The sequence below is a fragment of the Lithobates pipiens genome, unplaced genomic scaffold (genome assembly GCF_037356315.1).
Source record: "Lithobates pipiens isolate NorthernLeopardFrog02 unplaced genomic scaffold, aLitPip1_a1.2 Scaffold_1, whole genome shotgun sequence".
In the NCBI taxonomy this organism is placed as follows: domain Eukaryota; kingdom Metazoa; phylum Chordata; class Amphibia; order Anura; family Ranidae; genus Lithobates; species Lithobates pipiens.
In genome coordinates, this window is record NW_027507685.1 from 81,647,709 (window position 1) to 81,675,670 (window position 27,962).

General features: G+C 45.2%; 1 protein-coding gene across 2 annotated transcripts in view; it reads left to right on the top strand.

Annotated features, from left to right (window-relative positions):
- LOC143940592 (neural proliferation differentiation and control protein 1-like) overlaps positions 1 to 27,962 on the top strand; it is a 192,820-nt gene that overhangs the window by 106,568 nt on the left and 58,290 nt on the right. The window lies entirely within an intron of this gene.

Here is a 27,962-nt window from a genome sequence, read left to right on the forward strand (position 1 = left end):
GAGACAACCTCGTATAGGCCTACAGACACTGCAGTTACCAATAAAAGAGGGGGGAGCAGCAGTCCCACACCCCCGCTGCTATTTTCTGGCCGCTCAGCTACAGCATTTGAGGGGCTGGGACAGGGTGGAGGATAGGAATAAAAAGGAGCCGATGCTGTTTCAAGGAGCTAAGCATGTTAAACTGGTGGAAGCTGACTCATTCCTTTCTGAATGCCCTACACTAAGATTAATTACAAAGGTCTGGCAGGCAGTAAAAAAAAGGAATGGGTTACGTAGGAGCAACAGAATATACCCCACTGTGGGATAATAAGCACTTTCCAGACCTGACACCTATAGGTAAAGTAGGTGTATGGGAAAAGTGCGGTGTGATAAGATTGGCCCAACTATATGAGGGTAGTAGGTTGAAGTCTTTTAAGTAGTTGAGGAGGGAGTATGGTGTTCCCAACCACTCGTTTTTCCGATATCTTCAGATAAGACATGCCCTACAAACACATTTTAGAAATCAAATGGTAGTATGGTGTAAAACCCCTCTTATTCAAAAAGTGGTGAATAGGGAGTCATCAAAGGGATTGATATCTGAGACATATTCACAGCTCTGCAGTAAATGTATTACTAGGGACGGATTGGCTAGAAATAAAAAAAGAAGAGGATCTTGGAGTAAAGATAACAGAAGCAAAGTGGAGAAAGATATGGTTAGAGAGAATTAAACACTGAGGGGATGTTTTAAGGAAGGGAGAATAGATTAGAAGAGTGACAAAGTAATCTATGTGAGGGAAAGTAGGATAATGGTAATATATTTATTGTTTACTAATTTCACAAAAATTAAGGCACAGTAAAAAGGTGGTTGAAAGATAAGGCACTAGGAGGGAATGGGGGAGAGGATGGGGGGATGGGAAGGGTTTAAAGGGTTATAGAAAGAATAATGTATGTAGGGAGCTACTAATCGTGACACTGATGGAATTATGTAAGATTATCTCTTGGTAGTTTCTTTATTCTTAACGATATGTACATTTTATATGTTTATAAAACAAAAAGATTTAATTAAAAAAAAATAATTCTATACCACTATATAAACTTACATTTGAACTCTGGGAACGGAATAAGACATTCCACAAAATCTGGTATAGAGTGCCCATTATGTATTATCTACCTAAAGTTCATAAAAATCTTACTAGACCACCTGGTTGCCCTATTATTAGTGGCATAATTTAGTAACAGCGAGAATAGGTAGATATGTGGATAACTATCTTCAACCTCTAGTTGTCCAGACACCTTCATACTTGCGAGATACCACCCAAGTGATTAACCTTTTGGATGGTTTTGATATGAAGGAGGGCTGCATCTTAGCTACTGCAGATGTGGCCTCCCTTTATACTATTATTATACTATTCACAACATGGTTTTGAAGCAGCTAACTTTTATTTGGAACAAGATAAATCTTTGTCTGTGACACACAGAGAATTTATTATAGAACTTTTACGTTTTGCCACGAGCCATAATTATTTTTGGTTTGGAGGAGACTTCTTTTTACAAATTCGTGGTGTCGCTATGGGCGCTAAATTTGCACCCAGTCTGGCGAATCTATTTATGGCTCATTGGAAACAAGAATGTATAGATACCAATCGTCCTAGTGAGCTACGATTATGGAAAAGATACATTGATGACGTGATAATCCTTTGGGAGGGTGACTTGTCATCACTGGAATCCTTCTTTCTTAGATTGAATACTAACAACTAGGGATGAGCTTCGTGTTCGAGTCGAACGTACGTTCGACTCGAACATTGGCTGTTCGTCGAAATCCGAACTCTTGGTCCGTTCGCGTCAAAATTCGTGTGGCGCGCACGGCCCACAATGCACTGCGATGGCTCAGTGCATTGCTGGCTCATGATTGGCCAAGCATGCACTGTGACCCCGCATGCTTGGCCAATCGCAGCGCCAGCAGCGAGGAGAGCCATGATTGGCCACAGGCAGGATGCCTGTGGCCAATCATAGCTCAGGCTGTGTAGTGCACGCCCCACACTATATAAGGCCGCCTTTGAGGCGGCCTCGTGTAGTGTGTTGGCATCTGAAGCAGTGGGTGTTCTGTGTACCTTCAACAAAGTTACACACCAATCGTTTTTGGCTGATTTCCTATCTTGCTCTTGTGTAGTGGTTATTGTCTGTGCCCTGACCGCAGTATACACCACTATATTCACCTCACCTATATAGCTAGTGATCTAGCTTTAATAATAGAGCTTGCAGTCAGTAGTGTTAGGAGATAGTGCGTGCTGTCTGCGTGCTCTGTACCCAGTACATACCGCTATAATCCACCTACATAGCTGTTCTCTATTTGAGCCCAATTGCCATCTGCAGGAGTTATTGGAAGTCGTGTGTGCTTCCAGCACAGCACAGTATACATCTGTATATACCCCTTTATCTCTGCTGTTTTCTGGTTATTGTCTGCGTGCCCTGACCGCAGTATACACCGTGATATTCACCTCACCTATATAGCTAGTGGTCCATCTTTAATAATAGAGCTTGCAGTTAGTAGTGTCAGGAGATAGTGCGTGCTGTCTGCGTGCTCTGTACCCAGTACATACCGCTATAATCCACCTACATAGCTGTTCTCTATTTGAGCCCAATTGCCATCTGCAGGAGTTATTGGAAGTTGTGTGTGCCTCCAGCACAGCACAGTATACATCTGTATATACCCCTTTATCTCTGCTGTTCTATAAAAAAGGCATCTGCAGGAGTTAGTGGCTGTTGTGTGCCTCCAGCACAATATAAACTACCCAACTACTGTTTTACCCAACTCCCTTCAGGCCATTACCATGTCTGGAATGCCAGCAAGGAGAGGCAGACAGGCGTGAGCCGATAAAAGAGGGCAAGCAGGCTCTGTGTCTAGAGACAACAGTGCTGGTCGTGGACGCGGTGCATTGTCATCAGCTCGTGGCCATGGGACATGCTTGTCCTTCTTTTCTGCAGCTGGACATGTTGAACTGCAACATGCCAACGACTTGGTAGAGTGGATGACCAAGCCCTCTTCATCCTCCTCATCCTCTCTCACCCAGTCTCAGGGTAGTAGCAAAGCAGCTGCCAACGCATCGTCTTCCCTCCTCTCAATGTCATCATCAGTGACTCCTTCCCTAGACCCACCACGTCCTCCTGAGGAGTCTCCTGAACTCTTTGAGCACAGTGTTGGGTACATGCTCCAGGAGGATGCCCAGTGTTTGGTGGGCTCTGATGATGACACTCAGCTAGAGGAAGGCAGTAGCGTGAGCGCAGAGAGAGGGGATGCTCAAGAAGGACAGCAATCTGGCAGTCATGTTCCACAAGCTGCAGCATACTGCCAGGTTTGCTACAGCGATGAAGAGGGAGGGGATGATGAGGGCACTGACTCCACGTGGGTGCCTGGAAGGAGGGAGGAGGAGGAGGAGGAGGAGGCACATGTCCAACGAGGCAGGATGCCCTCCGGGGGCCAGCTTAGGGGCAGCACACCGACTGAATCACACCGCAGAGCTCCGCCTGCGCAGAGCGCTTCCTCTGCGCGTTATTCTAAAAGTTCTTTGGTGTGGGCCTTTTTTGAGACGAGTGCATCAGATCGCACCGCTGCTATTTGCAACATATGTCTCAAGCGTATCTCACGTGGCCAAAACATCAGCCGCTTGGGCACCACATGCTTGACCAGACATATGTTGACCTGCCATGCAGCTCGTTGGCAAGCGTACCTCAAAGACCCACACCAAAGAACAAAGCGGACCTCTCCTTGCTCCTCATCAGCTGGCATCTCCAACCCCACTAGACCTTCAGTCCTCTCTGAAACCTGCTCTGAGAGGAATGAAGGTGTAGAATTAGGTGTGTCACAGCCAAGTGCTTCCGGGAACTCTGCTAGTGGTACACCCACGTCCGATTATAGCAGGCAAATGTCCCTGCCCCAGCTGCTGGACCGGCGGAAGAAGTTTACTCCCAGCCATCCACATGCCCAGCGGTTGAATGCTAGCTTGGCTAAATTGCTAGCACTTCAACTGCTGCCTTTTCAGTTGGTAGACTCGGCCCCCTTCCGTGAGTTTGTACAATGTGCGGTTCCTCAGTGGCAGGTCCCCAAACGCCACTTTTTCTCACGGAAGGCGATTCCGGCTCTCTACCGGCATGTGGAAGGCAATGTCCTTGCCTCGCTGGACAGGGCGGTCAGCGGTAAGGTGCATATTACCGCTGACTCATGGTCCAGCAGGCATGGACAGGGACGTTACCTGTCTTTCACGGCCCATTGGGTCACTCTTCTGGCCGCTGGGAAGGATGCAGGACAAGGTGCAGTAGTGTTGGAGGTTGTTCCGCCACCACGCCTCCAAAATGCTACTATTGGTTGTGACACACCTCTCTCCTCCACCCCCTCCTCTTCTTCTTCCTCCATGGCCTCTTCCAGTGCTCTGTCCTCAGAACCAGCGGTGCTCCGTAGGCGTTCCAGGGGCTACGCAAGTACGCAGGCAAAACGATGCCATGCCGTGCTTGCGCTGGTTTGTTTGGGGGACAGGAGCCACACTGGGGCGGATGTTTTGTCAGCTCTGCAGGGGCAGGCCGAGAGGTGGTTGACGCCACGCCAGCTTAAGCCAGGAATGGTGGTTTGCGACAATGGCACCAACCTCCTCTCCGCCCTCCGACAGGGACAACTGACCCATGTGCCCTGTGTAGCTCACGTCCTTAACCTGGTGGTGCAGCGGTTCTTGGGCAGGTACCCCGGCTTACATGATGTCCTGAAGCAGGCCAGGAAAGTCTGTGTGCATTTCCGCCGATCATTTAATGCCTGTGCTCGGCTGGCTGAGCTCCAAAAGGAGTTGAACCTGCCCAAGAATCGCCTTATATGTGACATGCCCACCAGATGGAACTCAACATTGGCCATGCTGCAGCGGCTGCACACGCAGCAGAGGGCCATCAATGAGTACCTGTGCGACTACGGCACCAGGACAGGGTCAGGGGAGCTTGGTTTTTTCTCACCACGCCAGTGGGGCATGATCAGGGATGCATGCACTGTCCTGTCACCGTTTGAGGAGGCCACAAGGATGGTGAGCAGTGACAGTGCATGCATCAGTGACACTGTACCTCTTGTCCACCTCTTGGAGCATACGCTGCGTGGAATAATGGACAGGGCACTTGAGGCAGAACAGAGGCAGGAAGAGGAGGACTTCCTTGCCTCTCAAGGCCCCCTTTATCCAGACAGTGTTCCTGCTGTGCCACCCATCACACAGGAAGAGGGTGAGGAGGAGGAAGAGGAGGAGGAGGATGATTGTGTCAACATGGAGGTGGAGGCTGGCACTCAGCATCAGCATCAGCATCAGCAGTCTTATAGGGATGATTTACAGTCCCAAGAAACACGTGGACTTGTACGTGGCTGGGAGGAGGTAGCTGCGGATCATGTTGTCCTTAGTGACCCAGAGGACTCCGGACCGAATGCCTCAGCTAACCTACGCTGCATGGCCTCCCTGATCCTGCAAAGCCTGCGGAAGGATCCTCGTATTCTTCGGATCAAGGAGAGGGACCATTACTGGCTGGCCACTCTCCTTGATCCACGGTACAAGGGTAAGGTTGCCGACCTTATCTTGCCATCGCAGAGGGAGCAGAGGATGAGACATCTCCGGGAGGCCTTGCAGAAAGCTCTGTGCAACGCGTTCCCAGAGACTGGGAGGTTACAAACTCCTGGTCCTGGACAACGTGTTGCTGAGGCATCGGTCAGAAGGAGCGGTGGAGAAGGTGGCCGTCTGACTGATGCTTTCAGACAATTTTTTAGTCCGCAGCCCCAAGGTATGATTGGTTCCAGCACCCATCGCCAGCATCTAATTTACATGGTGCAGGAATACCTAGGGGCAAGGTCAGACTTGGACACCTTTCCCACCGAAAATCCTCTGGCTTACTGGGTCTTGAGGATGGATCACTGGCCAGAGCTTGCACAGTATGCAATTGAGCTACTGGCCTGTCCTGCATCCAGCGTTCTTTTGGAACGCACCTTCAGTGCTGCTGGTGGCTTTGTTACCGATCACAGGGTGTGCCTGTCCACCGAATCAGTTGATCGACTGACCTTCATCAAGATGAATCAGTCTTGGATCACCCACAGCTACCAAGCACCTGAAGCTGATGTAACCGAATAATATTTTTTGAAATACCACATCCCTTCAAGACTGCCTATGCTGATGCTGAGTGACTTGTCCTGTTATGTTGATTGTCTATCCTCTTCCTCCTCCGCTGATATGTTGGAAGAACATTTTTGGTTCTGGGTGATGCCAGCAGCCCAATTTTTCTGCCCCTGTTTAACAGGGGCGTTTAATTACAATTTTTGATGCAATGCTTTGCAGCAGGGCTAATTCCTGCAATAAAACTAGAGTATATGGCAGAGGTTGGAGTGTGGTGGCACCAGCACCAGTGCCTAAGGCCCAATTTTTCTGCCCCTGTTTAACAGGGGCGTTTAAGTACAATTTTTGATGCAATGCTTTGCAGCAGGGCTAATTCCTGCAATAAAACTAGAGTATATGGCAGAGGTTGCAGTGTGATGGCACCAGCACCAGTGCCTAAGGCCCAATTTTTCTGCCCCTGTTTAACAGGGACATGTAATTACAATTCTTGATATAATATTTCACAGGAGGGCCCCTTCCTGTGCCCACCCAGAGTAACGGTGAGGACTTATAGTGTTGTGGCACCAGCACCACAACCACCAAAGGTCAATTTTTCTACCACTGTTCAACAATGGCATGTAATTACAATTCTTGATATAATCGTTCACAGCAGGGCGCTCCAGCGCCCACCAAGAGTCACTTTGAGGGCTTACAATGTTGTGGCAAAACCAACACCTTGTTCCGCCATTTCTGCAGAGCATATAGGGCAGGCCCCTACTTTCAAACATCCAACTTACAAACATCTCCTACTTGCAAACGCAAGGAGACAGCAGCAAGTGAGATGAAAAAAGATGGACGCCAAACAAATTATACAGGGGTGATAACCCTTCCCTATGTTTTCCAAAAAGCTTAAAAATAGTTTTTTTGACTGGAGCTACACTTTAAAAATGTACCAGTTGAAAATTACAAACATATTCAACTTAACACAACAAACCTACACAGTCCCTGTCTTGTTTGCACCGCCTGTATACTGCTGTTCTGAGTATATAGGGCCTGGGGACCACACGCATTTCCTTTTTTTAATATGGGTACAGGGTTCCCCTTAATATGCGTACAAGACCCAAATAGGCTGGTAATGGGCAGGGAGGGCTACCCATGCCATTTTTCTCAATGATTTTCAACCATATTGCAGGAACCAGATATAACATTAAAACCGCAAGCAGTTTTAAATGGTGTTATTTCCGTTTAATGTCATTTTGTGCAGGGACTGTTCTAAACACGGGAAACACGTGGCACTTCACAGGCATACTACAGACACCCCCCAGGCACCATATTTAAAGGAATATTTCACTTTTTTTTTTCACTTTAATCGTCATTAAAATCAGTGCTCCCGCCAAAACGGCCGTTTTTAAAACTTTTTTTTGCATTGACCCATGTCCCCTGAGGCAGGAGTCAGGTCCCCAAACCCTTTTTAGGACAATATCTTGCATATTAGCCGTTAAAATTAGCACTTTCCATTTCGAACGTTCGAGTCCCATAGACTTCAATGGGGTTCTAACGTTCGTAACGAACGTGGGGTCCGTTCGAAAGTTCTGGTGCGAACCAAACCGGGGGGTGTTTGGCTCATCCCTACTAACAACAGAGGTATTATTTTGGAATATGTGGTTAGTGACACTCAAATCCATTTTTTGGATTTGAATATTATTAACAGCAATGGGCGTTTGATTACGAGTACTCACTTTAAGGCGACGGATCGTAATGCATACATCCCACTATCTAGCTGTCACCATAAGTCATGGTTAGCAGCTGTCCCTAAAGGACAATTACAACGGATTCAACGTAATTGTACAGAAATTACTGATTATTACCAACAGGCCTCTATTTTGAAACAGAGATTCCTAGATAAAGGATATATTGAGAGTGAGATTGAGGCAATCATTACGACTGTCGTAGGCATGGACAGGACGGGCTTGCTTAATTTTCCAACTAATAATATGAAGGAAGTAGATCAGTCCAATAATACATTTAGTTGGTCTATGATTACTAGATATTCAAATCAACATTTTTCCATCAAAAAAATTCTCAGTAGACACAGGGATATATTAAAAAAATGATAGAGTAACTAGGCCCCATTATCCCTGAACAACCTGTTGTCATCTATAGAGGAGCTCCGTCTCTTAGACAAAATCTAGCTCCAAATGTGATTGACCCTCCAAAAGCGTTGTCATTTTTTCAATCTTTGAAAGTTTTTTTTCCATGTCGGAAATGCAGTATTTGTCAGATAAATACTTTTAGAGAACGGAGATGTGAAAATTTCCAGTCCACTGTAACGAATAGATCATATGACATCAAATCATTTATGACTTGCTCTACTCGCTATATATAGTTTATTTATTACAATGCCCTTGTTCAAAGAAATATATCGGATGTACTAAACGAGAATTACATGTGAGGTTAGCTGAACATGTGGGGAACATTAAACGTGGTTTTAAAAAACATAATTTATCCAGACACTATGATAAATACCATAATAGAAAAATAGAAGGCACTATTTTTTTTAGTTTTAGATACAAACAACAACAACCTCATTGGAGGGGAACTAATATGGTGAGATCCATCTCACAACTTGAAACGAGGTGGATTTTTGATATACGTTCTTATGTACCTTTTGGTTTAAACGTGGACTGGGATATAAATAGTTTTATTAGTAATTCATAATTATTCTTTTTTTTTTTTTCTGCAGTGCGCTCCGCCCCGGAGATGTGTGAGCCGGCTCCATAGGGAGCTGGTCGCGTTCTCCTACTGTGTGAGTTGGATGCAGGGAAAACGCACATCTGGGTCGCATAGGTGTGAATGGGGGCAAAGAGCAGCTTGCAGAATTATGTCCTAGGCTCATTGCTAGCATTACATTGCATAAATGTGTTTTTTTTTTGTTTTTTTTGTATTTTATTGGAATTATATGAAATACTGCTATTTGTATATAGTAATATATATTATATAAATCTCTGTATATTTTTATACATTTTTTATTGAATTTTTTTTTTCAAATAACGATTTATTTATTTTTCGTAGTCTCATGAAAAGGTAAGCAGTACAAGCATACAATAGTAGCAGTGTATCTCCCAAGTCGTGAGAGGTCAGAGGCAAACAGGGAGTGCAAAACAACACAGTATGGGGAGGTGCAGAAAAATTATGCAGTCTGACCAGCGGTGCGCAGCTGGACAGAAGACACCATAAGTCAGCTATCCATGCCGACAGCCGCATGGCCACCCAAGGTCTGCTACTCAGCCAATACGCCAAACTCGGAACATAGCAAGGACCATCAGCACTATGAGCAAAAAGAAAAAGATAGGAAAGGATAGAAAGAAGTAAAGTAATAGAAAGCCAGTGGTCTACGTCACCATACCAGCACCAGTTCGCCATCAGTCCTCCAGCAGCCGCCATCTCCCCCAGACCAGGTCGTGCTCCTCCAGCCGGTCTTGCACCCTAGCAGTCATTTTCTCCATGAGTTCAAGGTCTCCGCAGACGGGGGCAGTGGGTTCTTCCAGTTTTTTTTTTTTTTTTTTTTTGGCTACTTCAGCGAAATTATCTGCGAGGAACCAATCAACTTAACGTTCATTTTAATAATCCTCGTCTTCACTTCACATCATTGTAGCTTATCTTTTTGGTAAATCTTATCATTCAGATGCTTTATTCATTTAAATACATAAAAAAGAAAATACCATCGGGTTAACCAGTACTATCCCCTTAAGTTTAATCCTTACCATCCCTCCCCCTACTTCTTCACACTATTTTCCCCCCGCCCCCCAAGCCCTCTCACTTTCTGTCCTATTGTGGGTATAAGGAGAGGAGGGAGACCCCCCCCAGTTCCCACAGCGTTACGTCCAGTTTCAGACTCGTTTGGTCTTCCTCCTCTCCCCATCCCACTAAACTCTCCTCTAACCCTACCCACCCCCCCTTCTGTTCCTGGTTACTTTCCCTCGGGGTGTAACTTTAAACCTCACTTCAACATTTCCTTTCCTGATGTTATTCCTGTGTTATTTCCTCCACATATCGCCATGATTTTTTGAATTCTTCCCAAGGGACCCACTTCCTATCATTCTCCTCCTTTGTGGCTACGTCCTCAACATCTCCCTCCCCGCTTTCCATCTGTTGTACTTCAGATACCCTACAAATCCATTCCTGGATTTTGGGCCCTTCTTTCTCTCGCCATTTTCTCGGGATAAGATTTTTTGCAATATCTAGTAAGATTGGGACTAAAGATGCTTTATATTGGTTTATTGTCTCCTCTGTCCCATGGAATAGCACCGTCCATGGGTCCAGTCTAATTATCTTTCCCGTCACCACTTTTACTAATTCAATTATCCTCTTCCAATATTCTTTGATTATGGGACAATCCCACCAGATATGGCCCATACTCCCGATAGACTTACATCCTCGCCAACACTCCGGCGATTGGTCATTTCTAAACCTAGCTAATTTGTCAGGGGTAGCATACCATCTTGCTATGCATTTATAATTTGTTTCTATCAATTTATTCCCTCCCCCCGCATAGTGAGTTAATATTAGTGTTTTCTTTTTAATTAGAGTGTTACATTGTACCCCCAGTTCCTTTTCCCATTTTTTAATGAATGACGGCTCCTCCTGTTCGTCCCCCCCAGAGATTATTTTATAAATTAGACCGACACTTTTTTTTTTATTAATTTATCCTCCTGACATAGTTGTTCTAGCGGTCTTAATTCTTCTTTACTCCGTAAAGGATGGGGCAACTTTGCGACAAATGTCCGTAACTGGAGGTACCGCCATTCGTTAATTCTCATTAACTCTGTGTCTTCTCTTAGTGCTTGAAAAGTGTTTAACTTATCTTCTACTAAAACATCTTTTAATTGTGCGTTATCTTTTAATATCCAATTTCCCCCTATTTCTCTTTGTCCTGGTGAAAAATAAGCGTTATCTTTCAAAAAAATTAAAGGTGAGTTGTAGCCCCATTTTTTCTGCTTGTGTATTTGATCCCATAGTTTAAAAACTTGTCGTGTAATCTTGTGTGTATTTAATCCCAATGTCCTATATTGTGGCGGATTCCAAATAATTCTCCCTAACTGTGTTTGGGATAACGTGTTTTCTATTCTTACCCATCTTTTATCGTTTACTTCTTTCGCCCACTCTACCACCCGTGACAAAACTACTGCGTTGTAGTATCTTTTTATGTCCGGGGCTGCCACTCCCCCCTGTTCTTTCCCTCTACTTAGAACCGCATACGAGATTCTCGGTTTTTTATTGTGCCATATGAATTTCGAAATTATCTTCCTTAAAACTGTAAAGTAGGTCGCCGGGAGTGCGAGGGGCATCATTTGAAATTTATAAATTATCTTCGGTACTAAGATCATTTTTACCACATTTATCCGACCTAACCATGAGAGTGGGCTAGATGAAATTTTATTTATTTCGCTCTTAATTTCCTCTAATAGAGGGATATAGTTTTTCAGGAATATCTTTCTTAAGGTGTTCGACAGGAGGACCCCCAGATATTTTATTTCTTTGCGCCAGGGAAAGAAAAATTGTGTTCGCAACCTCTCCTCTTCTTTTTTACCGATATTTATGTTTAGGACTTCGGATTTTCCTAGGTTAATTTTTAGATTGGAGATCTGACCAAAATCTTCCAGTGTTTTTAACAGGTTCGGGATCGTAATCCTGGGGTTTGTAATAAAGAAGAGCACATCGTCCGCGTATGCGGCTAATTTGTGCTCCTCTTCCCCTATTCTAATTCCCGTAATGTCTGGGTTATTACGGATTACTGCCAGCAAAGGTTCAAGGGAAATCGCGAACAGCAGGGGAGACAGTGGGCACCCCTGTCTGGTGCCATTACCCATTTGTAGCAAGGTGGAGGATTCTCCGTTGACCCTAACCGTTGCTTGTGGATTCTTATACAGAGCCCCAATCCAAAATAACATCCTCGGGCCCACCCCCATCTCTTCTAATGTTTCTATCATGAGTCCCCAGTCTACCCTGTCAAAGGCTTTTTCAGCATCGATTGACAGGAATAGACCTGGGGACCCACTGTCTTTTAAAGCTTGGATGAGGAGCAGTGCCCTTATTCCGTTGTCCCTGCCTTCTCTCTCCGGAATAAATCCGACTTGATCCGGATGTATCAATTTTGTCATGTTTCTTTTTAATCTAGCTGCTATTACCTTAGCGTATAGCTTTACATCTGTATTTAGCAAAGCGATTGGCCTATAGTTACCACATAATGTTTGATCTTTCTCCTCTTTCGGGATCAAAGAGATCGCAGCCCGCAGAGTTTCCGTCCCCATGTCATATTCGGTACCTATTCCATTTATGTATTTACATAGGTAGGGGACTAAGATCTCCTTAAATTTTTTATAGTACGAGATTACGAACCCATCTGGGCCCGGGCTTTTCCCTGAGGCTGTCTCTTTTAAAGCTTTATAAATTTCATCCTCCGTAATGGGGCTCTCCATGTCCTCCCTCTCCCCCTCATTTAGGCGGGGTACTTTGGCTTTTCGCATAAATTCTTTCATCATCTCTTTTTGTCCTTTACCCTGTACCCCTTTTTTTTCCACATTGTACAAGGCTTCATAATAGTTTTTGAATACTTCTGCTATTTCCTTGGAGGTATGTACCATTTTGCAGTTTTTATCCTTTATTCTATCAATAAAGTTAACCCCTCTTTTACCTTTCACCTGTCTCGCTAGATTTTTTCCTATTTTGTTTTCCCCATAATACCTTTCTCTGACTCTGCCCATATATGTCCTTCTCCTTTCCTCCTCATATATATCCTTAAGTTCCTCTTTCTTGTTAGTCAATCGATGGAAGGTCTCCTGATGTTGTCCCCCCTGCTTTTTATGCTCCTGTTCCAGTTTCAGGACCTCTCTCATTAACTTCTCCTTCTCTTCTTTTCTTTCCTTTTTTTTTCTGGTCCCTATGGAGATGAGGGCACCCCTAATATAAGCCTTATGGCCCTCCCAAAGGGCAGCACCCGACACCTCCCCTGTATCGTTTGTCCTGAAATAGAACTCTACCTCTTTCTGTATCTTTCCTGCCGTTTTCTTATCCCAGAGGAGCTCCTCGTTTAACTTCCAAGAAAAGGGGCGTCTCTGTATCCCGGGTATCCTCAGTTTCATAGCCACAGGGGAATGATCCGAGAAAGTTGCTATTTCTATTTTTGTTTCTATTACTGACTCCAATAACCTATGTTCAACCAGGATATAGTCCAGCCTAGTGTACGTCCCATGCACCGGGGAAAAAAATGTGTAATCTTTTATTTTTTCATGTTGTATCCTCCATACATCTATCTTCCAGTTCTTCCAGTTAAGGGCTATCAGGCAGCGGGCTGCTGTCAGGATGTGCCTTAGTAGCTTCCGACTCAGTTTGGCTAGTGTAGGTTGGGACAGGCCTAGTAAGAAAAATTTGGGGGTGTGCGGTACCGGCACTTCAAATAAGCGATGGAGCAGCTGTCGGGTCATATGCCAGAATGGGGCAATCAGAGGACAGGTCCAATAGATGTGGAACAGGGAGCCCCGCTCCTTCAGACAACGCCAACAGCGGTCAGAGGCGGAGGGGTATATTTTGTGGAGTATATCAGGGGTCTGATACCAGAAGAAGAGAATTTTGTAAGAGTTCTCTTTGTACAGTGTACACAGAGAGGACTTGGCTGCTTGTCGCCATACCCCCTGCCAAGCCTCCAGTGGGAGCTCCTCACCCAGTTACCTCTCCCAGCGCTTCATGTATGTGTGTTTTCCCCTACATTTGGAAATAGTGTGCGTTAAGGATACGGTAAATATCAGAAATCAGTCCCCTGCAGTTCCGTCCTTCCAGGATTATCTGTTCGAATGGGGAGGGCAGAGAACTGTAGGTGCGGGGCTATGGTCTGTGCAAAATGTCTGATTTGTAAGTAGCCATAGAACGTCTGTCGGGGAGGTCTTGCTTGGCCTGGAGCTCCGAAAAAGTCAAAAGCCTTCTCGTTCTGGGGTCCACCAAGTGTCCCAAATGGAACAAACTCCGTGAGGCTCAGGGCCAGGACATCTGGTGGGTCAGGCTAGACGGCAGCTTAGGGTTACAGAGAAAAGAGGTCATCAGGAAAAATTTCGAATGAAGTCTGCGTTCTCGAGACAGCTTCCGCCAAAGCTGGCGGAGCTGAGCCATCGACCCCAATAACTGACCCGAATCGATATCTACGTTCGCGCCCCATAGGAAACTGTTCGGGTGTACCGGAGCTAGCCAAATTTTTTCAATCTCTGACCACTTATTATAGGACCTCTGTGGAAACCAGGAGACTATGGCCCATAACTGGGCAGCCTGATAATAACTAACCAGGTCAGGGAATGCCAAACCGCCGTCATGACAGAGCCAGGCACCCGGTGTTTTTTTAAAATTCCATACAAATTTCAAGAAGTCCCTCTGAAGTGTGCGTAGATGCGCGTATGGGACCGGGATAGGCAACGTCTAAAATAAGTATAGGAGCTTAGGGAGGATCGCCATTTTAATGGACGTGATCCGCCACAAAAGCGATATGTGGTGTGCCTTCCACTTGTGGAGTAGTTCCATAATTGCCGGATGGAGGGGGGGGGGAAATTGGCCCGATATAAAGTATGAAATGATGGTGTGATAAAGACCCCCAGGTATTTAAGGGAGGAACTTTCCCACTTGTAAGGGAATGCGGATCGCAGGTGGGTTGTCTCGTCCGTCGCCATATTAAGCGGGAGGGCCACCGATTTAGCCGTGTTAATTTTGTAACCCGAGAGCTCTCCGTAACGATCTAGCTCAGAGTGGAGGTTGGGTAGTGAGATCCTAGGCTGGGTCAGGGTAAGGATGACGTCATCAGCGAACAGCGATATTTTAAATTCCCTGCCTCTGACCGGGATCCCCCGGACGTCTGGGTTGCCTCTAATGGCAGCCGCCAGGGGCTCTACACACAGTGCAAACAGCAGAGGAGACAGCGGACAGCCCTGGCGGGTGCCATTGGCAATGGAAAAAGTTGAGGATGTGGCGAAGGGGGTCTTAACCTGTGAGGAGGGGGTAGTGTAGAGGTGCTGTACTGCGCGCAGGAATGGTCCCCGAAAGCCCATGCGGTGTAACGTAGCCGTCATAAAGGACCAGCTTAGGCGGTCAAGCGCCTTTTCCGCGTCCAAACTAAGGACCAGAGATGCTAGGTTGTCCCTGTTAGCAACATCAATAAGATCAATAATCTTCCTGGTATTGTCTCCCGCCTGTCTAAGAGGAACAAAGCCTACTTGATCCTTATGTACTAAGGAAGGGAGGATCGCATTTAAGCGATTTGCTAAAATTTTTGTGAAAATTTTTAGATCCGCGTTCAGCAGGGCTATGGGCCTGTAGCTAGCGCAGGAGGTTGGATCTTTATCTGGTTTAGGAATAAGGGAAATAAATGAGCCCAGCATCTCGGTCGGGACCGGGGACTGTTGGAGAAAAGCGTTGAATAATTTGGTCATATGTGGGCTCAAGAGAGGCAAAAACGCCTTGTAGTACTCGTAAGGGAGCCCGTCCGGCCCCGAGGACTTGTGTGTCGGGAGAGCCTTCACGGTCGCTAGAAGTTCCTCCTCGGTAATAAGGGCATTCAGTTCACGGAGGTCCGTGTCCTGCAGTCGGGGTAATGAGATATCTTCTAAGTATTGGGTTATACAGTCAGTCAAGCCTTGGTTTGGGGGATTGTGGGGAATGTCCGGCTTGTTGTAAAGATCTGTGTAGAAATCTGCAAACGCCTCCACTATTGCCTGGGGGTGAGACAAGTGGTCTCCCCTCCCGTTTTTAATTTGGGCCGGCGTGGAGGTTAGTGTACAGTCCACTAACTTCCGGGCCAACAGCGACTGCGCTTTGTTGCCCTTGTCGTAGTAGAGTTGTCGCAGGCGGATTAGTGCCTTTTCTACTGATCCCAACGCTAAGTCCCGGAGTGTCTGTCGAGTCTGGACAATTTGCTTAAGGATAGGGTTGGAAGGAGATCTCCGTAGATGGGCCTCGAGGGTCTTTAGCCGCTTCTCGGCCAATAACCTGGCGGCCTGTGCGTCCCGCTTCAGGGCTGAAGATAGGGCAATGCAGCGACCCCGGATAACTGCCTTATGGGTGGCCCACAGGGTGGCGTGAGAAATATCTGGGGTGTCATTTTCAGCAAAGTAGTGCCGGAGTGAAGACTCCAACTCTGCCTTCGCCGGAGAATGCTGCAGGAGAAAATTGTTCAACCTCCAAGTACAGGGCTTACGGAGGGGGAGATCTCTATCTAGCGTTAAGGTTATAGGGGCATGGTCGGACCAAGAAATGGGCAGTATGTGTGCAGATTGGACGGCCCTCAGTGTATTGTTGTTGACAAAAAAATGATCAATATGCGAGTGTGTGCGGTGAGGAGCAGAGCAAAAGGTGTACTGGCGGTCCTGTGGGTGCAGGGCTCACCAGGCATCAAAAAGGATCTGGCGGAAAAGCTTGGAGTCCCCCATGGCTCTGGCTTGAGGTGCCCGGGAAGTCACTGCAAGGCGATCATAGGGTACGGATTGAGTAAGGTTAAAGTTCCCCCCTATCACCAGGAGCTCGGGAGACGCCTTAAACAGGCGGGAGAGCACCCCAGACAGGAATCGATGCTGGCAAACATTAGGGGAATAGAGGACACACAAGGTCATGGCCTGTGTACGCCATAGGCCGTGGAGAATGATGTAGTGGCCCCGCGGGTCTAGATGTGCTGAGGTGCAAGTAATGGCTACCCCCGCCCTCTTACGTGGACTAAAGGCCTGATAGATCTGAGGAAAATGTCTGGAGGCGAATGAAGGAATCTCCCCGGTTAAAGTGTGTTTCCTGAACCATCACTATATCCGCCCCGACTGACGGATCTCCCGGAGCGCTAGATGCCTCTTTTTGTTGGAATTCAAGCCATGTACGTTAAGGGACAAGATCTTAGCTATGGCCAGATGGGGGGTGTGTACAAGGCATACTTAGCTTAGTCTGTTGGAGGCGTATGCGCCTCGGGGGGGTGGCGACCACCGGAGGAAGGCTGGCAACCGAAAGGACCACTGGCAGAGTTTCGCTAGAGGAGCGAGGCAAAAGGAAGACCTAGAGAGAAGAGAAAGAATGAAAACAATAACAAAGTACAAAACAAAGATTAACATTAACAAAAGGCAGATCCAGAGGTTCTATAATGACACTGAATCCACACGGTTCCTAAGAGACTCCCCGACCAGGAGATCCAAAAATTCAGGTCAGGGAGACACCAACAGTTCACACCTCGAGAGGAACCAACAGGTGGAAAACCACGGGGGGGGGGGGGCAGTAACCCGGGAGTCGATCTGTCCTTGGACTCAACCTAGGCCAGCCTGGGGTAAAAAGAGGAGTAAATGTAGCTCCGGCAATCGGGGGGGGACAGATCCCCAAGAAAAAACAGAGAGGGGGAGATGCCCGTTGGGCGGGGCATCCATATCACTTGTGTTTGGGTGACCTGCGGTCAGGCTCCAGGCCTCTATGTCGCTTGGCCGAGGGGACTTTCTGCCAGATCACTGGCAATGGGGGGGGGGGGAAGCAACCAGGTCCCAGTCGGGCAGTTGGGGGACAGGGATGCCCAGAGTGTCACAGAAGGAGACCAGATCCTCCGGATAGCGTAAGGTCACAGACTTTCCTTGGTGTCTTGCGGTCAGGCTGAAGGGGAAGCCCCATCTGTAGAGTACCTTCTTGTCTTGTAGAGCCCAGAGAAGTGGCTGCAGCAGCCTACGTTTTTGAAGCGTGATCCAGGATAGGTCCGGGTAGAGCTGGACCGAGGACCTATTGAGCGAGACCGGATTGAGCGAGATTTGCGCATGATGTCCTCCTTAAGCGGGAAGGAATGGATCCTGCAGATGACATCTCTTGGCTTTGAGGCCGGGCCTTTGGGTCTCAGGGCACGGTGGGCTCTGTCCATTTCTATGTGCTTATCCGGGTCCTCACCCAGCATCTCATTGAATAATGTTTTCAGCGAGGTCTGGAGGTCCTCAGCGCCCTCCATTTCAGGGAGGCCACGGACGCGAATGTTATTTCTCCGGCCTCTGTTATCAAGGTCTTCCACTTGGCGCCCCATCCTCCCTGCAGTATGTAGTGCCCGAAGGGGCCTGGGAGTCCTCCATGGCGTCTGAGTGAGCGGGGGAGAAGCAGCCACTGGTGGCTGTGCCTGGGTCTGAGGCAGTACGTAGGAGGCGAGGAAAAGCCTCCGAGCACTGGGTGTGCAGTATAGGGGGCGGTGGGCCTGCGGCCCACTCCCCCTGGAACACGGGGGGGTGCGGGATGGGTGGCCCTGTTCATCCACCCCAATAGCTGGCCCGTCATGTAGGCGGTCCCGTGGGGGGGACGGATAGTTCAAGGGCTGCACAGAGCCGGGTGGAGGGGAAGGCTGAAGTACCTGCAATGAGGAAGCTGGGCCGGCGCCATCTTGCCACTGTGGCCTAGTCCAGACTGTAGGCAATGGGTAGGTGCGGACTGAGCGTCCTGGTGCTCAAGGAAGGGGCCAGGAGGGTGGCGTGGATCAGGCATGTACTGGCCATTGAGACTACAGGGAGTTTTCCGGTGGGCCGATGGCTCAGTGGGCCGGTTTCGGTGACAAAGTAATGGCTGCACGGATTGCCCTCAACTTCACGCATTGATGTGAGAAAGATGAGAAAAATACAGAGGAGAATAAGTGAAATAATAAAAGAGGTTAGTGAGGACGCCTTATGTTATGCTACTTATGTTTTTTTGCACAGTTACGTATAGTTTTATATACTGTTTTTGTGCTTGTTTGCAAAATGAAAGTAGGCTGGTCTGGATGGAGCCCAGAGCCAAATTTTTGTCCCAGTCCAGCCGCGGCGAGATGGGAGGGCTGCCGCAGAGGTACCGCCCGGAAGCCGTGGTGTAGTAGGTGGGACGGCGTGGGGACCCGCTGGCGGGGATCCGCGTCGTCCGGCGCCATCTTGCTGCCACCGCCCTGCGAGACTTCGGGTGGCTAGAAATAAGTCTTAAACGCAGAGCCCGCGATCTCCCCATATTGCAGGTAACAAGACCCCCGATTTAAGCCGCTGTAGCGTCGGACTGGAGGAGAGCTCCTAGTCACAGCGTCCTTCCAGCTCGGCTTCTGGACTTTATTGAATTTTTTAATAATTCTTCCATAGTGGTCATATATCAATTGCGGTTTTTCCATAATCTCTCTCTACCCATATTATTGGATTTTATGTGTCCGATAACTAGTTTCCACCGTCTTCTAAGGCTGGCTTTAATATATAAATAAATACTTCTTGCTAGATAATATTTTTTGTTAAATAATATTATTAGGTATGTTCCCATTTTCCATATTTATTTTCTGCCTTGCTTTGCGGTTCATCGCGAGTATGGCGGTGCTCTTTTTTATTTTGTTCCGGCTTTCCATCAGTTAAAATGGCGGTGCTGGGTATATATACCTAACGTACGATGACAGCGTCACTAGCCAATCCCCAGACGACGTCCATTTGCTGATGAAACGCATAGGGTGGGGCCTTGATGGTGACGTCATCACGCTAGCCACAAGACGGTGGATGGATACAGGAACAAGGAAGTAGAGCGATTGTTTTGGCGAGACCGCATTGGAGATATTTTTGACCATTTGATGACTACTAATTTGTGAGTGCAAACTTTATCTTTATTAAAAACCTAGAGACCTATTTCCCAAACGCTAGGCGAGACTGTCATCGCCCTCTGGTAAGCATGCAATCTATACATTATTTGTGGTGAAGAGGATGCACATTGCATGCTGTTTAGAGATAGATCACGGAGATCATTATTACTTACTTATTGCGTGGACACTTTATATACATTTTTTCACTATTGATTCTAATGGGGCTCTGCATTCGTTTTCTTTTTTTATCACATTTTTTTCTTTTTCTTCTTTTTTTTTTCCTTTTGTGGTTAATTAACTGTATTCATTATTCACAAATTAATTTATCACGTATTTCAATTATGTGTTGTTATTAGTGCTGCATCTATTTTGTTTTTATAGATGGATAGCTAGTCCTCTGACCCTTACCCTAGAGTGAATACATCTTAATGTTAATTCTTGGTCGTGCCACGTACTTCAATGTGCTGATCTCCACTGTTGATCTATGAAGTTCACACTTATGATCGATTCCTGTACTTATGTAATTAATAATCACAGGTGATAAGTGCATTGCCATTTGTTTATTGACTGAAAGAGTGTACTGCCTGTTGATGTCTACCAATGAACAACCAAAGTTTTTTTTCACCTTGTATGTTCGTTTGTCTTTAACCCCTTCCTGACCAGTTGCCACAGTTGTACTGCGACAGGTTGGCTCCCCTAGGCAAAACAACGTTACTTTATGTCAGTTTGCCTTTTGACCACTAGAGGGCATGTGTGCGCCGCTGGAGGCGCGACCCCGGAGCCGATGCGTGTGCCCATCGGTCGCAATGACCGCCAGGCACCTGCAATCGCTCCACACAGAGACAGAACAGAGATCTGTCAATGTAAACAGACAGATCTCCGTACTGTCAGAGGCGAGGAGAGTGATCTGTTGTTCATATTAAGTGAAGTAACTGATCAATTCGGTCTATTATTATTATCATCAGTTATGTATTCCTTTGTCTAGTCCCTATAGTTTAGCTATCAATCAACACGCCAAGCACATGTTATCGTTAATATCACAATATTAACACCATTGGCTATGAAATCAATACACGGTCTAAGATCAATTAAATCTCATTTATTTCCCAAGGAAATAAGAAAGCGTGCATAAGATATCAATAGAAGTTACAATAATACATAGCATACAAATCAAAGTACAATATAAGCCATACTTATCGACCCTTATGACTCGACCTCCTGATGGAATAGAGAGACCGAACTCATGGTTGCAATCCTTTTTGTTAAACATACCTCAGCCATACCACACCCTACTGCCAGTCCCATTTGCTTGGACCAATCAGTGTTCACATGACAGCCCTCCTAAAATTACTGACTGTCCTGCCATACTTGGCTTCTGTGGCCAGTATTGCATTTGATGTGCCCTGGGCCGTCTTCGTCATCAATGTCTTTGAAGTTCAGTACATTCCAGGTGGGCTGAATAGAACTCATTCTGCTATTCAAATTGTGTCTTGGTGTCACATTCCTTGCTTTTAAACATGTGAGACTGCATGGCATCAATATGGCTGAGTTCGGCTGTACAAACAGCTGTGTAGATGTATAATATTAATTCCTGTTTGATTCCAACATATGCCGCTTTGCGCCTAAAAGGCGCACACCACCCTTCTTTAGACACAGCTCCTATTGAACAGTCCATAACTGTCTTAACGTGTGTAGTTCCCCAACATGTGCTTCTGAACCAGTACCTGTGGCACAGTCCTTAGCTTATGTAACGCGTGGTTGTTTTCAACGAGCGCTCCAGAGACATCTCTCATGGAACAGTACACAATTGTCTTACCACGCTGGGTTTTCAACGTGTGCAGAAACAGGTCCTATGAAGCAGTCCATAATTGTTTTTCCATGTGATGTTTCCCAACACGTGCCGCTTTGCCACTGAGTGACACATCTCCACCATTCTTCAGCGACAGCTTCCATGTCACCATTCTGCATCTTGGGTATCTTCAGGACGGCAGTACAGGTAAGGGGTGCCCATTCATTCACCATTCACCAGCACCCACTCAGAGCAACATATCACCCAGCTTTCAGACCCAGAGTCTTGAGGAGGGCCTTTCTTGCCCATATTACTAGCCTACAATACCCATCGGTCACACTCTACCACAAACATAAATCAACTTATTACCATAATATATACATATATATGTATTACGCACCCCGCTCCCAACCTCCTATAACCTTTTACTGTAAATACGGGTCGGGATTAGGCAGGCTTGCTCGCAGCGGCGTTGCAGGGCTCTGACTTGGCAGCAACGTCTCCAATTTGTACACAGAGAGCTTATCGCCAAATCGTCCCTCAACTTGCATAGACAAATGGGAGACCCTTCTAGATAAATATCGCTTAACTACACATATAAATTTACAACAATTACCAAACCCATACAATTCCACCCCTGTGCCTGGATTTCAGAGATCATGCCCATTGTATACCATGCACCTCTACCTACGGTTAGGTTCAAGGAACCCTCTAGTTCCATGACTAACACTACACCGGTATTCTTTAGGACAAAGAAACAAACTCGCCTATGTCCTAAATAATACCTGGGTGCCTTCTTCCCAGCAATAATCTCTCCATCCAGAACACAGAGAGAAATAACTTCCCAACATTACTCGTTCATCCCCACGTATTTATCTGGCATACAACGGACATCGTGGTCATGCTTCCGACAAAGGGAAATATCCACCTGCCCCCAGCGTTCATCTTCTCTGATCACATGTGAGATATAGCCTCAAATGCAACAAGATAGAATCCCCAGTCAGTAAGCCCGTTGATGCCACCAAATATACAGACCGAGTCTGCACTTCTGTATATGAGAGCATACAGCATAACACCTTTCACAATCCAACTTAGTACAGCCCATACAGGCATTCGACCACTACTTTGGATTAGTGTAAGCAACGTGTTTTGGCAAAATCTTACTGAGCGGTGATGCTAACTCATCAGGCCACTGCCCCTTCATACAGAGACGGTACACTCAGCTTGATGTTGGCTGATATTTCCACCTGCCACAGAGTGCGCGCCAGAGCCAATGACAGGTTTCTGTCCTCCCTACCAACCTCTCAACATGGTTGACAAAATCTGGAGCCACTCTAACCTGAGTGTTTCTGTGACTTCATTGAATTTTATCAATGATGCAACCAATCTCCCGGGGTAACAAAGTCACGCTCCTTCTCTGAAGCTATGGCTGTGAGTTTGTTCCTCAGGAGGCTGATGTCCCCTCCATTAACAACACCCATCCCAGCTATTGTTCCCCCCCAATATAGTGCTGAATACATCCCTCCTCTTTCGGGTTACTCCTCAGAAATAAGCATCCTGCATGGACTTGATCGCATCTCTGGGAGTAAGTCACTGGTACAATAACCGAACTTGATTCAGTGTATACTCAGCCCATATAGGGTGATAGGTTTTTGTCAACCACCGTGAGATGTTGCAGCACCATGTGGTGAAGTCCTACGGTACCCTGGTAGCCAGTGTTTGTTCCCTTTATTTTAACAGAGCATGCTCCTGTGTGTATTCACTGGCATTATCTGTGCAGGGTTTCAACCTCTCAGGTGAGACACCAACCGGGCGTATCTTCCTCATGTCTAGTTCTGGTGTCCCGCATGTCCTGTAACCGAAAGCTTCTCTCTAGGACCACTAGGATTGAGACACCACCCCTACGAGGATGTTTTCACCCCATTGATGTGTCACCTGGCACCCTTTAGTCTGACCAACAGCTACCTTATTATGCATAAGCGCCAGTCTGCCTCCTGGGTACCTGCACCATATTAACTCCGTTACATCAATACATGTAATACATTAAAACCTTTCTTCTTTCAATTCCTCCTTCCAACAAAAAAACACATATTTTACATTTTCATGTTTTGACGGATTGGATGTGTCATAATTCTTCCCCAACCTCCAACCCATTGCACATGTATAAATAACATGTGAGCATTCATCAGGAGAGACTTCAGCAAAAATATTTCACAAGTTCTCTTGCTAGGCACAGTCTTTCAGATTCAGCATTAGCACCAAATTGTCCATACCAAAAAAAAACAAGTATAATCTGAATCTTTCAAGTTTTTCCTTTTTTCCTCTCCTGATGTTTATCAGAACAAATTTGTGGTGTGGCACAGACAAACTGCCAACCAGATGATCATCTGTCATCCATGTTCCAGAAGCCTCTCCAATTCTCGCTCCACCAGGATTCTGGAAGTGAAAAACAAGAGCAGTATCAAATTCTTATCCACAATATCTGCTCGCTTACCATGTTTACTTATAGTTCCCTCCTTGGAGCCCAGGACCTCAGTATTCCTGGCTTCTGCAACTCCGACCAAACTATCCAAACAACCATGACCTCTTTAGGCTGAACCCACTGTAAAATGGATCCCCATGGTATGATCAAAAAATGTTTAAAACTGAACGTCAGTGTTGCTTCTCAAAAACTTCAAATTTTACAAGCTAAAAAAACAATGCATCTATCTGTATCTTTACGATGTATGCACTACCCCCCTTTCAGGTGACTGGTTCTAACTGAGGGCATTGTCAATTCCCCCCCTTTCAGGTGGATTAGACCTACTATTTTTCCACCTGAATAAAAATATAACTAAAATAGACGACTAAACCAATATCAAAAAAAATTTTTTAGAAGAAAAAAAAATAAATAAATAAAAATGTAAAAAAAATAAAAAATCTGGCCATGATCACACAAACAACATGACAAGACAACCACCATAAAACAATGACAAACACTCAACTTTTAGTTAACATCCATGGACTTTTCTCCTGCAAAGAGTGCTTATTCCAATCTGAAATACAATTAGTTAATGGGGGAAAACGAAAAACAAAAACAAAACAAAAACAAAACAAAGCATATGTATCATCACAACATTTTAGCTTCATTTGTAACTCTTTTTAGTACTATTTATTTTTCATTGTTTGCAAACAATTACTAACTAATGAGCTCATGGTACCATGTGATAATCGATTACGCATTTACAATAACCTAACCCATGTTCTGCTATATTTTACCACTATTGTTCTCACTTTGACAGACCTGCAAACAAATGCAAATGTCCGTATACAAACCAGTTTAACTTCTTCCCTGGTCTCTGGAAAAAGGAACACACAAGTGATTACACACAATTCTTAGGTTAATCAGCAGTATTGGATATTACTCAGGAAAAGTTTACAAAGACTGACAATAAGAGAAGAGTAAAGAAACACAAGCAAAAAACAATACTCATAACAGAAACATCTTTTAACCACACAAAAGAAAAACCACAATACCAATTCAGAGGTTTATCCCTGAAAGTACAAAACAAAAAAAAAAAAAAAAAAAAGTATATCTATACCAAGGTCCTCTATCATATTCTGAACCTGAAACTTACATCATACCTTTTTCATAGCCGGGAAACATTGACCAGAATATTCTTACCATACCTGCAGCTCACTAAGTTCTGCTAACATTGTTTCCCCCAGTGCTATATTTGAGTAACCATGCGTCTACCTCCATTTTGACTCTACGCAACTGTCCTACATATTGCTTTTTAGTTTGTAGACCCAGCATTTGCGTTTTACACGGGAAATGGGTTTGATTACTATGGGTTCCATGCTTTGGATGGCTACCCCACCTTGCTGAATAACACACCTGAAGCCTTGGGGTCGTTTTCGGGTATAATTTCCTTTCGATATCATTATTCGCCGCCCGACAATATTTTGAAATGTGACCCCCCCTTTTACACAAAAAACATTTTAGTTCTGGTTTCCCTGCATAGACCATTTTTTTAGCATATGGCGCTAGAAACCCACATTGCTGGATAATATTACTGCGATTGGAATGCACAGACTTTACACTTTCGTTGTCTGAGGAGTCATCAGAAGTTTCAACTCCTGAGTCAATTTCAAGTGCAGTTATCCCACCTTTATTTGCTTCTTCCACATCAATTCCCATCACAGTACTATCATTTGCAGTGATAATAGCATACGGGTTTTCTTCATGTTTCACTTCTAGCTTTTCTGTACACTGAGCATGTGCGGAGGGTACCTCCACTATTGCACACTTGGAGGATAATTCCATTATGGCTGCTTGTGCCTTAAGCATTGTGATAACCTGCACATTCTCAGCCTCCCTTTGATTCAAAGAGGCAATGCAACTTTCTCTTAATTTGCACGTTTGTTCTAATTCATCTAACCTCTGTTGCAATACACATTTCTCAGTCACTAATTGTTTAATCCGACTACGAGCATCTGCATCAGCCTTTTCAATCCCCATTGCTATATCACTTACCTGTTCCATCACTTTTTCTCTATCAGCAAACCATTCTAATTCTTTTTGTTCCGCAATTTCTTTCATTCTCATTAACATGCATAAGGCATTGGCCATTCTCTGTTTCCTGCCTTTTTTTGAAGATTTTTTATACTTTATGGCATCATTATGAGTATTGCATTGTTTCAATAGATCATTGAATTGGTGTGTTAACGCCTCCTTTCCTATACTGTTGAATTGAATACAAGCATTTTTCCCAAGGAACTCTTCAAGGATATCCATTGACATGCTAATTAGCCTATCCACACTACGGTTGCTCAACCAGTTGCTTAGACAATAGAAAACAGACAACAAATGGACAACCCCCCCTAGTCCTACCAACAAACAACAAAAAAAACAAAAACAAAAAAACAGATACGAACGTTTAAATCTACAGTGACTTGTGGTTCTACAGCATACAAGACACAAGGCACACTCTTAATCAATGCCTTGGTCTTCTATTGGACCAGAGCTATTTCACTCTCACGTGGGTAGAAATAAAAACCTATATTTCCCCCACTTTTTTCTTTTTCCTCAAAGATGTATGGTAATTCCTGTCACTCTCTAACCAACACTGTGCATTAGCAATACACTAAACAAACAGATACCAAACACACAAAGACACAGATGAAGCTGTTTAGAAGCTAGCTTTGACCTGTAGTCCCACTCCAAATACAAAAAAAAAAAAAAAATGCAAAAAGCCAAAAACAAAAAACAAAACAAAAAAACAAATACAAATCCGTTTACCCACGAATTTCTTTAGGAGAACACACTCTTATTCAATGCCCTCCTATCCGATAGCAGGTCATAGGGAATTTCTTTTGGGACAGAAAGCTTTTTCACAATCACGTGGATATTTCCACTTTTCCCTCAAAATTGTATGGTTTATCCTGTCAATCTGCGGTTATATCACATAACCAGGGATGATCAGTCCCTTATCTCGCCAGTGCGCCAATTTGCCCTCTGGTTACAAGTTTGCAGCAAACACAACAATACGTACATATATATATATATATATATATCAGTCACAGTTCTCACCAGATTTTACGCGTGCGTATTACCAGTGAACTATCTCACAGAATCTTCCTGCTCATCCAAGCGTGGTTTCAGAATTCGCGAGCCAGCGCCAATCTTGTCCACACTAGAGATGACTTTCAGTTCTGGGTGTCTTTGAGAGTTCTCGTGACTTACAGGGACTCAGAAACAAAAATACATTAGATTTTCGTGGATTCTGTGTAAAAATACGTTTTACACGCCTTCTGGGGTGCCAAATGAAGTAACTGATCAATTCGGTCTATTATTATTATCATCAGTTATGTATTCCTTTGTCTAGTCCCTATAGTTTAGCTATCAATCAACACGCCAAGCACATGTTATCGTTAATATCACAATATTAACACCATTGGCTATGAAATCAATACACGGTCTAAGATCAATTAAATCTCATTTATTTCCCAAGGAAATAAGAAAGCGTGCATAAGATATCAATAGAAGTTACAATAAAACATAGCATACAAATCAAAGTACAATATAAGCCATACTTATCGACCCTTATGACTCGACCTCCTGATGGAATAGAGAGACCGAACTCATGGTTGCAACCCTTTTTGTTAAACATACCTCAGCCATACCACACCCTACTGCCAGTCCCATTTGCTTGGACCAGTGTTCACATGACAGCCCTCCTAAAATTACTGACTGTCCTGCCATACTTGGCTTCTGTGGCCAGTATTGCATTTGATGTGCCCTGGGCCGTCTTCGTCATCAATGTCTTTGAAGTTCAGTACATTCCAGGTGGGCTGAATAGAACTCATTCTGCTATTCAAATTGTGTCTTGGTGTCACATTCCTTGCTTTTAAACATGTGAGACTGCATGGCATCAATATGGCTGAGTTCGGCTGTACAAACAGCTGTGTAGATGTATAATATTAATTCCTGTTTGATTCCAACATT